Here is an 11709-nt window from a genome sequence, read left to right as displayed (position 1 = left end):
CAGACACACAGTATGGGGAGTGGGAGAGATGGGTGCAGACACACAGTATGGGGAGTGGGAGAGATGGGTGCAGACACACAGTATGGGGAGTGGGAGAGATGGGTGCAGACACACAGTATGGGGAGTGGGAGAGATGGGTGCAGACACACAGTATGGGGAGTGGGAGAGATGGGTGCAGACACACAGTATGGGGAGTGGGAGAGATAGGTGCAGACACACAGTATGGGGAGTGGGAGGGATTTGTGAGGTGACAGTATGGTTAGCAGCGGGATGTGAGAGAAGACCACATGAGGAGGCAAGGGAAATGTATGAGGAGACTATTGAGGGGAATAATGTGAGGAGACAGTATGGGGGGAGTGTGAGTGGGCACAGAATAAAGTGAGTAGTGTGGCGGGATAGCATGGGAGAAAAGTGTAAGGTCACAGCCATGGAGAGGGAGTGTGGTGAGGGGCCACAGTATATAGACTGGGCCCTATAGGGGGGACACACTGAAGAGGAGCCCCAATATAGAAGGGAGAGGGCAGTGTGGCGGGCATGTACCATAAGGGGGGCAGTGTGAGGGTCATATTTTGTGCGGAGAATATAGTGAGGGGCAATTATTGTTATTCGGGAGCATTATAATGACACTGCTTTCTTTAAGGGCGTCGTGTGGGGATGTGCTGCACATGACCGGAGAAGATGGAAGTCTGCGGAGACGGCTGTGGATGAGAAGAGTCATCATGGCGTCTGGACAAAATGAAGATAAAACGAAAGAGACGTCGTCTCTGGAGTCGTTCATCTATAAGGTACCTGGATGTACATGGTTTTTTGTGATACTAATTCTCGTATTTTTATTTGTTAGGAGCATTAAAGGGGTTGTCCAGGTTTGTGATGAGTCTGCAGTCATTCTTTGTGACTGCAGACATCTGAGTTCTCACACTGCGCACTGGACACTGTCAGGATTCTTTTGTGCCGGCGATTTACATACAGTTAGGTCCAGAAATATTTGGACAGAGACAACATTTTTCTCATTTTGGTTATAGACATTACCACAATTTAATTTTAAACAAAACAATTCAGATGCAGTTGAAGTTCAGACTTTCAGCTTTCATTTGAGGGTATCCACATTAAAATTGGATGAAGGGTTTAGGAGTTTCAGCTCCTTAACCTGTGCCACCCTGTTTTTAAAGGGACCAAAAGTAATTGGACAGATTCGATAATTGTAAATAAAATGTTCATTTTTAGTACTTGGTTGAAAACCCTTTGTTGGCAATGACTGCCTGAAGTCTTGAACTCATGGACATCACCAGACGCTGTGTTTCCTCCTTTTTGATGCTCTGCCAGGCCTTCACTGCGGTGGTTTTCAGTTGCTGTTTGTTTGTGGGCCTTTCTGTCTGAAGTTTAGTCTTTAACAAGTGAAATGCATGCTCAATTGGGTTGAGATCAGGTGACTGACTTGGCCATTCAGGAATATTCCACTTCTTTGCTTTAATAGACTCCTGGGTTGCTTTGGCTTCATGTTTTGGTCATTGTCCATCTGTAGTATGAAACGACGACCAATCAGTTTGGCTGCATTTGGCTGGATCTGAGCACACAGTATGGCGGCTCTGAATACCTCAGAATTCATTCCTGTGTCACATCATCCATAAACACTAGTGACCCAGTGCCACTGGCAGCCATGCATGCCCAAGCCATCACACTGCCTCCGCCGTGTTTTACAGATGATGTGGTATGCTTTGGATCATGAGCTGTACCACGCCTTCGCCATACTTTTCTCTTTCCATCATTCTGGTAGAGGTTGATCTTGGTTTCATCTGTCCACAGAATGTTCTTCCAGAACTGTGCCGGCTTTTTTAGATGTTTTTAGCCTTTTTATTCTTGATGCTTATGAGTGGCTGCACCGTGCAGTGAACCCTCTGTATTTACTTTCATGCAGTCTTCTCTTTATGGTAGATTTGGATATTGATACGCCGACCTCCTGGAGAGTGTTGGTCACTTGGTTGGCTGTTGTGAAGGGGTTTCTCTTCACCATGGAGATTATTCTGCGATCACCCACCACTGTTGTCTTCCGTGGGCGCCCAGGTCTTTTTGCATTGATGAGTTCACCAGTGCTTTCTTTCCTTCTCAGGATGTACCAAACTGTACATTTTGCCACTCCGAATATTGTAGCAATTTCTCGGATGGTTTTTCTCTGTTTTCACAGCTTAAGAATGGCTTGTTTCACCTTCATGGAGAGCACTTTTGACCGCATATTTACTTCATAGGAAAACCTTCCAAATGCAAGCACCACACCTCAAATCAACTACAGGCCTTTTATCTGCTTAATTGAGAATGACATAACGAAGGGATTGCCCACACCTGTCCATGAAATAGCCTTGGAGTCAATTGTCCAATTACTTTTGGTCCCTTGAAAAAACAGGGTGGCACAGGTTAAGGAGCTGAAACTCCTAAACTCTTCATCCAATTTTAATATGGATACCCTCAAATGAAAGCTGAAAGTCTGAACTTCAACTGCATCTGAATTGTTTTGTTTAAAATTAAATTGTGGTAATGTCTATAACCAAAATGAGAAAAATGTTGTCTCTGTCCAAATATTTCTGGACCTAACTGTACATGCGGTCACGTGCTGACAAGTCATGCATAGCCTTACTTAATGAAAATGAGTTGAGCGAAGCTGAACAAGTCTAGTTGGAATGTGGCCAGAAGTATTGAAAGCGCATACGTGTGCTGACATGACCGTCCACTCTTGTCATCGGCAAGGGAGAATCCTAAAAGTGTGCAGTGCATGCTTTGTAGGAATTCAGAAGTCTGCAGTAGCTTAGTGACTGCAGACTTTCATCTCAAACCTCTTATTTATAAAATAAAGCTTTGTAGCCAATTCTAAGAGCGTGTAATATACTCACTGTCAGGATTTAGCTCTGCTCGCTGTTCCAGCCATTTCACTGATGCGATTTTCATGTTTATGGTCACGTGACAACGAGCTTCTCTTCCTGCTTCTTTCAGTTTTCCACTGGACATTGGGAGAATTAGGGAGCGTAGCTAGTCGGCACTGTAAGTTAGGGCAGCACGGTGACTCAGTGGTTAGCACTGCAGCCTTGCAGTGCTGAGGTCCTGAGTTCAAATCCCACCAAGGACGACATCTGCAAGGAGTTTGTATGTCCTCCCCATGTTTGCATGAGTGTAATCCGGGTTCTCTGGTTTCCTCCCTCACTCCAAAGACAAATCGGGGCTGCGTTTATCCCGGTTGCTTGTGCACCTTTTTCTACCACACTATTTCCTTCCACTTTCCAGTAATATTCTTGGATCCAGCACTGTGTGAACAGTCGGCTTCTTTAGCAATGACCTTTTGTGGCTTCTCCTCCTTGTGGAGTGTGTCAGTGACGCCTTCTGGACATCTGTCAGGTCAGAGTCTTCCCCATGATTGTGGAGCTACTGAAACAGACTAAGGCACCTTTATAAAACACTTAAGAGCCTTTGCAGGTGTTTTTGTTAATTATTCTAATTTACTGAGATAATGACTTTTGGGTTTTCATTGGCTGTAAGCCATAATCATCAACATTCACAGAAATAAACGCGTGAAATAGATCACTCTGTGTGTAATGACTCTATAGAATATAGGAGAGTCACTTTTTGTATTAAAGAACTGAAATAAATTAACTGTTTGATGATCTAGTCTTATGAGACGCACCTGTATATACTTTGAAAAAAGGTTGTGTGTGTGTATTTTGCAGAGGGGCAGTATGTGTGTGTAAGGGGGAGTATTTTGCAGGTCTTCTGTGATGTAAAATTGCATTATTGTCACTTTCTGATAAATAAGTGGGTTTTGGGTTGCCGTTTTGGCACTCGGTCTCTAAAAGGTTCACCATCACTGGATTAGATGATGTAATAGATGATCTACTATCAATGCAATAATGAAAATAAATAAAATAATAAAGACACAATGTTTCTATAAGCCTGCATTATTGATCAGTGGTGGTCCAATCATTGGGATCCATCTCGATTGGCAGAAGTGGGATATTTTATCCTCTAGAATGGAATCAGTTGAAGCTTTGCGATCTCGAGTCGACATTCAATCTCTGTTTCCTGTATCAAGCAATTGCTCAGTAGCTCCCCCTCTGGCAAACATGTACATTGCGATCTCAAAAACAGGAAACCCCCTGGAATATAAACAGAATGCGTCCAAATTAACCCCTTAGTGACAGCCAATACGTCTTTTAACTGACCTGAGATATAAGAGAATAGCCTCCCCATACAGGTGACAATCCAGCAGCTGTCGGCTGTCAACTATAGCTGACAACTTGCTGCATCAGCCATCATCAGTGTTTGCACCGTCCATATCTGTTTAACCCCTTAGATGCTGCTGTCAATAGAGACTACATCATTATAAATGGTTAACAGAGTGTGGGGGCTTCCTCTTTATCCAAATTGGTGCCCTCAGATCATGATTGTGTGGTCCTGATGTTTGCGATGGCAATTCATGACCAAATAGTGGCCTAAGAATCTAACGGCTGTAGTAATCTGTTCAGAAGTTAGAGACATTTAGGTGATAAAAATATACATTTTCATTTCTGTCATGCCACTTTGCATTAATTTCTGTAACGCACCTGAAGAGTTAATAAACTACCTGACTGCAGTTTTCAATACGTCTGGGGGTGCTGATTTAAAAATGATATCACGCTGGGGGTTTCCCAATATATGAGACCCCTAAAGTCACTTCAAACATGGATAAGTTTCTAAAAAAATAAATTTTGTAAATTTTCTTGAAAAATTGAAAAATTGCTGCTACATTTTTAATCCTCCTAAAATGCTACCAATATAAAAGAACATTTTACAAATGGTGCTGATGTAAAGCCGACATGTGGGAAATGTTATTTATTAATGGTTTGCTGTGGTTTTACCATCTGGATTAAAGGGATAATCATTCAAATTTTGAAAATTGCTAATTTTTTAACATTTTTGTAAAATTTTTGATATTTTTTTATAAATAAACACAAAACATATTGACCTAAATTTACTATTATCATAAAGTATAATGTGTCATGAAAAAACAATCTCAAAATCACTGGGATTTGTTGAAGCGTTGCAGAGTTATTAGCACATAAAGTGACACTGGTCAGATTTCAAAAATTTGGCCACGTCACTAAGGGGTTAAGTAACTTGTGTCCATTTTTCTATTGGCTGAAAAGTACCATAAAGTTCGCTCTAATAGTCCTTGGCCGCGGAGCTCACAATCTACTGTCCTCCTAGGATTGTGTCTCACTGCTAAGCGCTGGGTCCTAATGTGCAAGTTATGGTGTTTATAGTAGATACAATGTGACAAGTTCCTTTTCCTTTTTGCTTGTGGTTTTTGTAATGGGGCAGTGTCATTTTGGAAATTAGTTTTTGGTTACATTTCTTAATGATTTTTGTTACAAGCTAGAAATATAGAAAATGAAGTTTTATATTAAATTTCTGGTGTTCTTTAAAGCTTTCTGGAGACCAGGGTTCGAATCCCTTCGAGGGTCAACATGGAATTTTGTAGTATCGTGCATCCAGAATTCAGTCACATATAACACTATATATAAAACAGCACAGAAATCGCCGCACCGTCTGATCTACAACCCGAGAAAAAACTCTTCTAACAAAGGAGCCATCAAAAATGGGAGGCAGATGTGAAAGCGCCTTTGAACCGAGGAGACAGAGCGCTGGTATCAGCTCCGGGTCCAAGCCGCGGACTCGGATCTCTGGCGGATTTCCCACTGAAACGTCGGCTCTTTTGATCTTTCGCGCAGAGATGGAGATGGCTTCCGGTAATGCACTGGAATAATTGAAAATTGCGAAGCGTTCCGCCCCCTCGTATTGTCCCTCATCAATGTCAGGTTCACAGTGTAAATCTCTCGTTCCCCTCGAAGGCTGCGCGCTGTAAATGAAACGTTTGTGTGTCGTGGCCGCAGGATTTATGCAGAGTTTTCGCTTTTCTACAGCATTTTGGAATTTCTTTTTATGCCTCCTTTATATTGTTCTTCGTGCTGTTGCATAGCAACTATTTTATAGGGTAGAAGCAATAACCGCCCTCTGTGAGGGTCCGGAGTATGAGGCCCCCTCTGTGCGGGTAATGTGGCCGCTCCGGATTTACTTAATACTTGCAAGAAGAATAGTTTGTGCCATTTCTGTTTTCTTTATTTGCAGTCAGCCCTTTCTCGGGAACAGAGGGTCCGAGCGGCCGCCATTATCTCATATACAACAGGCAGGGAACAGCGGGGTGACAACCTGCAGTGCGGCCAGCACAGCTTTCTCCAGGGTTGTCACCCAAGTCTGAGAGGTGGCAGAACACAATTAGGGTCATGTCATGGGGGAGTCTGATTTTGGGGGCTGCATCTGTGCATTAGCACTATAGAGCAGTGCAGGAGCCATACCTGCAGGGACAAATCGTGGGGTCTCCCCCCGGGGGTCAAATAATCCTATCCTGTGTGATACTGTCTGCTGAGCTGTGTATCTAATCCTGTCCTGTGTGATACTGTCTGCTGAGCTGCGTATCTAATCCTATCCTGTGTGATACTGACTGCTGAGCCGTGTATCTAATCCTCTCCTGTGTGCTGCGGAGTATGTAATACCTTATATTGGAGGGCTCACGTGTCGCAGTCTCGGCGCTGCGCTGTCCTCATTCTGTACGGAGGGTCCGGGCTGCGGATTGTCACCTCACTTATCATCCCTCCGCGCTGTCAGCTCCTGACCTGATTTCCAGCTTTCCTTCCCCTGCGACAGCAGCCAGCGAGCGACACCTCCTGTGTAGAGCAAGCTGGCACTTCACACATCAGGATCAGCAGCGCCACGTTAGTACCTGCAGCGAGGTTATGCCCTGCTCCCTCCAGAGCTGCACTTCTTCCCGAGACCCTGCTCACACGAGAGACAAAAACGTATAGCCTCCCTGTGCCGCTATTGTCTAATATAGCCTCCCTGTGCGGCCATCTTCTGTAGCCTCCCTGTGCGGCCATCGTCTATATAGCCTCCCTGTGCGGCCATCTTCTGTAGCCTCCCTGTGCGGCCATCGTCTGTAGCCTCCCTGTGCGGCCATCGTCTGTAGCCTCCCTGTGCGGCCATCGTCTGTAGCCTCCCTGTGCGGCCATCGTCTGTAGCCTCCCTGTGCGGCCATCGTCTGTAGCCTCCCTGTGCGGCCATCGTCTGTAGCCTCCCTGTGCGGCCATCGTCTGTAGCCTCCCTGTGCGGCCATCGTCTGTAGCCTCCCTGTGCGGCCATCGTCTGTAGCCTCCCTGTGCGGCCATCGTCTGTAGCCTCCCTGTGCGGCCATCGTCTGTAGCCTCCCTGTGCGGCCATCGTCTGTAGCCTCCCTGTGCGGCCATCGTCTGTAGCCTCCCTGTGCGGCCATCGTCTGTAGCCTCCCTGTGCGGCCATCGTCTGTAGCCTCCCTGTGCGGCCATCGTCTGTAGCCTCCCTGTGCCGCCATCGTCTATATAGCCTCCCTGTGCGGCCATCTTCTGTAGCCTCCCTGTGCGGCCATCGTCTGTAGCCTCCCTGTGCCGCCATCGTCTATATAGCCTCCCTGTGCGGCCATCGTCTGTAGCCTCCCTGGGCCGCCATCGTCTGTAGCCTCCCTGGGCCGCCATCGTCTGTAGCCTCCCTGGGCCGCCATCGTCTGTAGCCTCCCTGGGCCGCCATCGTCTGTAGCCTCCCTGGGCCGCCATCGTCTGTAGCCTCCCTGGGCCGCCATCGTCTGTAGCCTCCCTGGGCCGCCATCGTCTGTAGCCTCCCTGGGCCGCCATCGTCTGTAGCCTCCCTGGGCCGCCACCTCCAGGAAAGTCATACTGTATTCACCAATGTCTGCAGAGTGTAACAACTATACAAAGAACTGAGATGGCAACAAATGTGTCCAGAAGTGCAGCCCCCTATAGGAGGTTTGGACACAGTCAGGAAGGGCCCCATGTGCAACAACAGTATACGGGCCCCTGCAGTCCGATAAAATATGTCTGTGACAGAGGCTGCTGTGTATGTGGTGGCCCCTGACCTCCTGGGCCCCTGCACGACTGCTCAGGTGTCAACAATGCTTTGTCCTCCACAGTCCTGGAGTAATGTGATCTATATCTGAGCAGATATAATGAGCCGCGCATCATCCTGGCCCAGGTCTTGTGGCGGCAAAACGCTGACCGCTGCTCCGGGGGGTCATGCCGGACTGCACACCTCACTAATGCGCTCACCCAGGAGACAAGGAAAATTGGAATTGACCTGAAGAAAGAAAGTAAAACGACTTCCATTACCCAGAATCCTCCAGGGGAATACATCTGTCAATTACTGACCGGCTAATTGAGCAAGCACTACATTACAGTGATTGACAGACTCAGTGTAAAGAGGTTCTGCAAGAGATGATCTAATATGTGTACAGGCAGTATTATGGTAGTGATATTCTTGCACATAGGGGCAGTATTATGGTAGTGATATTCTTGCACATAGAGGCAGTATTATAGTAATTATATTCTTGTACATAGGGGCAGTATTATAGTAGTTATATTCCTGTACATAGGGGCAGTATTATAGTAGTTATATTCTTGTACATAGGGGGCAGTATTATAGTAGTTATATTCTTGTACATAGGAGCAGTATTATAGTAGTTATATTCTTGTACATAGGGGCAGTATTATAGTAGTTATATTCTTATACATAGGAGCAGTATTATAGTAGTTATATTCTTGTATATAGGGGGCAGTATTATAGTAGTTATATTCTTGTACATAGGAGCAGTATTATAGTAGTTATATTCTTGTACATAGGGGGCAGTATTATAGTAGTTATATTCTTGTACATAGGGGGCAGTATTATAGTAGTTATATTCTTATACATAGGAGCAGTATTATAGTAGTTATATTCTTGTACATAGGGGGCAGTATTATAGTAGTTATATTCTTGTATATAGGAGCAGTATTATAGTAGTTATATTCTTGTACATAGGGGCAGTATTATAGTAGTTATATTCTTGTACATAGGGGGCAGTATTATAGTAGTTATATTCTTGTACATAGGGGGCAGTATTATAGTAGTTATATTCTTATACATAGGAGCAGTATTATAGTAGTTATATTCTTGTACATAGGAGCAGTATTATAGTAGTTATATTCTTGTACATAGGGGCAGTATTATAGTAGTTATATTCTTGTACATAGGGGCAGTATTATAGTAGTTATATTCCTGTACATAGGGGCAGTATTATAGTAGTTATATTCTTGTACATAGGAGCAGTATTATAGTAGTTATATTCTAGTACATAGGGGCAGTATTATAGTAGTTATATTCTTGTACATAGGGGGCAGTATTATAGTAGTTATATTCTTGTACATAGGAGCAGTATTATAGTAGTTATATTCTTGTATATAGGGGCAGTATTATAGTAGTTATATTCTTGTACATAGGAGCAGTATTATAGTAGTTATATTCCTGTACATAGGAGCAGTATTATAGTAGTTATATTCCTGTACATAGGAGCAGTATTATAGTAGTTATATTGTACATAGGAGCAGTATTATAGTAGTTATATTCTTGTACATAGGGGCAGTATTATAGTAGTTATATTCTTGTACATAGGAGCAGTATTATAGTAGTTATATTGTACATAGGAGCAGTATTATAGTAGTTATATTCTTGTACATAGGGGCAGTATTATAGTAGTTATATTCTTGTACATAGGGACAGTATTATAGTAGTTATATTCTGTACATAGGAGCAGTATTATAGTAGTAATATTCTTGTACATAGGAGCAGTATTATAGTAGTAATATTCTTGTACATAGGAGCAGTATTATAGTAGTTATATTCTTGTACATAGGAGCAGTATTATAGTAGCTATATTCTTGTACATAGGAGCAGTATTACAGTGGTTATATTCTTGTACATAGGGGCAGTATTATTGTAGTAATATTCTTGTACATAGGAGCAGTATTATAGTAGTTATATTCTTGTACATAGGAGCAGTATTATAGTAGCTATATTCTTGTACATAGGAGCAGTATTACAGTGGTTATATTCTTGTACATAGGGGCAGTATTATAGTAGTAATATTCTTGTACATAGGAGCAGTATTATAGTAGTTATATTCTTGTACATAGGAGCAGTATTATAGTAGTTATATTCTTGTACATAGGAGCAGTATTATAGTAGCTATATTCTTGTACATAGGAGCAGTATTACAGTGGTTATATTCTTGTACATAGGGGCAGTATTATAGTAGTTATATTCTTGTACATAGGGGGCAGTATTATAGTAGTTATATTCTTGTACATAGGGGGCAGTATTATAGTAGTTATATTCTTGTACATAGGGGGCAGTATTATAGTAGTTATATTCTTGTACATAGGAGCAGTATTATAGTAGTAATATTCTTGTACATAGGAGCAGTATTATAGTAGTAATATTCTTGTACATAGGAGCAGTATTATAGTAGTTATATTCTTGTACATAGGCGCAGTATTATAGTAGCTATATTCTTGTACATAGGAGCAGTATTATAGTAGTTATATTCTTGTACATAGGGGGGTAGTATTATAGTAGTAATATTCTTGTACATAGGGGGCAGTATTATAGTAGTAATATTCTTGTACATAGGGGCAGTATTATAGTAGTTATATTCTTGTACATAGGAGCAGTATTATAGTAGTTATATTCTTGTATATAGGAGCAGTATTATAGTAGTTATATTCTTGTACATAGGGGCAGTATTATCATAGATATATTCTTGTACATAGGGGCAGTATTATAGTAGATATATTCTTGTACATAGGGGCAGTATTATAGTAGTTATATTCTTGTACACAGGAGCAGTATTATAGTAGTTATATTCTTGTACACAGGAGCAGTATTATAGTAGTTATATTCTTGTACATAGGAGCAGTATTATAGTAGTTATATTCTTGTACATAGGAGCAGTATTATAGTAGTTATATTCTTGTACACAGGGGCAGTATTATAGTAGATATATTCTTGTACATAGGAGCAGTATTATAGTAGTTATATTCTTGTACATAGGAGCAGTATTATAGTAGTTATATTCTTGTACATAGGGGACAGTATTATAGTAGTTATATTCTTGTACATAGGGGCAGTATTATAGTAGTTATATTCCTGTACATAGGGGCAGTATTATAGTAGTTATATTCTTGTACATAGGAGCAGTATTATAGTAGTTATATTCTTGTACATAGGAGCAGTATTATAGTAGTTATATTCCTGTACATAGGGGCAGTATTATAGTAGTTATATTCTTGCACATAGGGGACAGTATTATAGTAGTTATATTCTTGTACATAGGAGCAGTATTATAGTAGTTATATTCCTGTACATAGGGGCAGTATTATAGTAGTTATATTCTTGCACATAGGGGACAGTATTATAGTAGTTATATTCTTGTATATAGGAGCAGTATTATAGTAGTTATATTCTTGTACATAGGGGCAGTATTATAGTAGTTATATTCTTGCACATAGGGGACAGTATTATAGTAGTTATATTCTTGCACATAGGGGACAGTATTATAGTAGTTATATTCTTGTACATAGGGGGAGTATTATAGTAGTTATATTCCTGTACATAGGGGCAGTATTATAGTAGTTATATTCTTGTACATGGGGGCAGTATTATAGTAGTTATATTCTTGTACATGGCAGTATTATAGTAGTTATATTCTTGTACACGGGAGCAGTATTATAGTAGTTATATTCTTGTACACGGGAGCAGTATTATAGTAGTTAT

General features: G+C 42.0%; 1 protein-coding gene across 3 annotated transcripts in view; it reads left to right on the top strand.

The window, feature by feature from the left end:
* Positions 1 to 11709, top strand: part of LOC143787808 (contactin-4-like) — a 179832-nt gene that overhangs the window by 17048 nt on the left and 151075 nt on the right. Inside the window, exon 1 of one of the 3 annotated variants that reach the window (XM_077276878.1) lies at positions 646 to 785. The exons of the other annotated variants lie outside the window; for them this stretch is intronic. The gene's annotated coding sequence lies outside the window, so the exon portion shown is untranslated. Of the gene's footprint in view, positions 1 to 645; positions 786 to 11709 lie in introns of those variants that run through there. 3 annotated transcript variants of the gene reach the window in all.

This window comes from Ranitomeya variabilis, chromosome 8 (assembly GCF_051348905.1).
Source record: "Ranitomeya variabilis isolate aRanVar5 chromosome 8, aRanVar5.hap1, whole genome shotgun sequence".
NCBI lineage: Eukaryota > Metazoa > Chordata > Amphibia > Anura > Dendrobatidae > Ranitomeya > Ranitomeya variabilis.
The sequence above is the reverse complement of the archived record's forward strand: the minus strand, read 5'-3'. Positions and strand labels throughout refer to the sequence as shown.